The sequence below is a fragment of the Frankliniella occidentalis genome, unplaced genomic scaffold (genome assembly GCF_000697945.3).
Source record: "Frankliniella occidentalis isolate FOCC.00 unplaced genomic scaffold, Focc_3.1 Scaffold356, whole genome shotgun sequence".
Lineage (NCBI taxonomy): Eukaryota > Metazoa > Arthropoda > Insecta > Thysanoptera > Thripidae > Frankliniella > Frankliniella occidentalis.
In genome coordinates this window covers 122,760-125,457 of record NW_026267479.1, presented here as the reverse complement: position 1 = coordinate 125,457, position 2,698 = coordinate 122,760, and positions in this window count along the sequence as shown.

Sequence of the window (2,698 nt, the reverse complement as noted above, 5' to 3'; positions counted from 1 at the left end):
CGTCCGACCCTATCCCATTTTGTGTCACCTCGATGCAGTCCTCTGATGCCTGGCTAGGGGGAGAGAGCTACCCAAAAAGAAAAATCCCCGGTGTTGGTGTTAAATAAAAGTTTCCAATTTCCAAGCTAAACACCTCTGCCAGCGTGCAACGGCCGCGCAATGCCCTGCCGCAAGGACGGCCAAAACGTAAGGGAAGCCCGGTATATTTAGCAACTTGGTTTCAATTTACCTTGCATCTACCTCCTCGTTGATTTCGCAAAACTGCACTGGTATTCTTCAAAGATAGTCTTTTAAATAAGGGATCACAACCAGTTGGCGAAAATCGCTTCGAATGTGCATTCGGTACCGAAGTAGCCTCGAAGCTCGCACCCGGGGAACAAAAGATATACAAAAGTCTGCTCAGGAATCGCACCGACTACCGACCCCTCCTAGGCAGACAATAGGCCGCACCGGGCAGGCCGCCATGGGCAGCTGCTCGAGGGCTGCACTTCTACTAGCGCGGACTGAAATCCTTCGGTCAAGATAAGTTGTCGGGCCATCTAGTCAGCAGAGGCGCAGCTCCTCGCCGGTCGCCGGGTCCGAGCCCGGAACATAGAACCCGCCTTACATGAGCCGACAGCGCTCACAGCGGGCACGCTCATAGTAAAAGGTGGGGAGGGGGGGAGGAAGAGAGGGAGATAGCGTGGCGGGGGCGGGGAGAGAAAGGGAGAGAGAGTGTACGTGAGTGTGTGAGAGAGACAGAGACAGTTTTGAGTTTTTACAAAGGATTTATTGCGGGATTTATTTGTACAATATGGGCTAGAGAGAGAGAGAGAGAGAGAGAGAGAGAGAGAGAGAGAGAGAGAGAGAGAGAGAGAGAGAGCGTTGGGGCACGCGAGTGGAAGGGAAGAGAATTTTTGTAGTTTATTATTGTGGACCTTGGAAATGGCTGAAAGTCTCGCTAATACAGCCCCCTTCTTTGAGGAGGAGAGAGTGAGATGCAGGGAGAGAGAGACAAGAAGGGAGAAAAGGAACGGGGGTAGGGGTGGGGGTAAAGAGAGAGAGACGGGAGGGAGGAAGGATGGGAGAGAGAAAGAGAGAGGGAGAGAGGGGGGGAGGGGGAGACAGAGAGGGAGAGAGAGGGAGAGAGAGGAAGGAAGATTGATTGATTGATTTTATTTAAAGTATCGTACAATAGGACTGAAGAGTCCCGCTGGTAGTACATTACCGCTCTCTGGTTTGGTACATTTAAACAATATTAAGCTTGAGTAAGAGAGAGGGAGGGAGATAGAGAGAGGGAGAGAGAGAGAGAGAGAGAGAGAGAGAGAGAGAGAGAGAGAGAGAGAGAGAGAGAGTTAGAGTTAGGCATAAAGGTGTTTCAAAAAAATAATTTTGCGCGGTCGATGATTTTTTAGTGCGAGGAGTAGCAACGAGGTAGGAGTCCCAGGCGCTGCTGAAATTTTCAAACGCGTTGTGCGGATGTCGTACCAAAACAGGGAGGATGGTGTTGGACTCCTACCTACTACTTGGACGAACGTTAAAATCACCGATCGGCCAAAATTAAATTGTTTTTAATACATTTATCCCGGCGCTACAGAATTTTTAAACGCGGTGCGCAGTGGGTAAACGTTGCCGTACGACAACAGGGAGGACGGCGTTGTGCTTGTACGACCTCGACGCATCTAACATTTCAAAGTACATCGCTGAATTGTACAGCAGTTGGTCGCATTAGTGTGTTGTATCGAATCTTATTGATGCATCTTTTTGCGTGATATCTTTGTTCAATAGGGACCTTTAGTTTAACAACTGTACGGTACACTATTATTTTGCATGGCCGGCGCGCACGGGGAGCCGACTATTCAGAGAGCAGGATGTTCATTGTTGGGCTGTTATGTAGATGCGGCAGACAATGCAACAGGTGGTGTCCTGCCGCCCCTCAAGGAGAGAGGATGGGTGGGGCGAGAGTGAGAGAGGAAGGGTGGGGCAAGAGTAAGAGAGGACGGAGGAGTGGAGGGAGGAAGAGAGACAAGGAGAGAGAAAGGAGAGAGAGATGAAGGTAGGAAGGGACGGACTGAAACTTTTAACGCAATCCGTTTTGTTTATAGGATGTTTCACGATGTCGGGCTGGCCTAACTTTAGAACAGCACCACTCGCTTCTCGGCATGGCATTGATTTGAACTGCTTTCTTGACCATCGGTTTTTGCCGGCCACCTTAGATGAAAGGCTACAGAACAACACAGGCCTCGAAGCCTTGAGCTGAGGTCGATACGGTGTCTTTCAGATTGTACCGTGAACTACCTGGCCTCTAGGTCAACCTGCACACAGACCGTCGGCACCAAAAAAAAAAAGAAGAAATACTAAAAGAAATAGGGGTTGGGGTGGAAGCGCGGCGGGAATCCGTAGCACGGATGACCGGCTCGAGATCTCACCTTCAGCATTGGTGGTGTGGCGGAGCGTGGTGTGCAGACAAAGGCGGAACGAGGTGAGGGGCCCAGGACCAATAATACTCTGAGTTTATTAGCTGTCAATCCGCTAAGTGCTCCCTAGGGGACGCTTCGAACAAACATCTCAAATGCTTTATCAGTCAGGCGCCCTCTGGACCGCCCGAAACGCGAAACGCGACCAGTCTTCCTGCTGCCGTATTGCCTTTGACAGTCTCTCTCTCTCTCTCTCTCTCTCTCTCTCTCTCTCTCTCTCTCTCTCTCTCTCTCTCACTCAC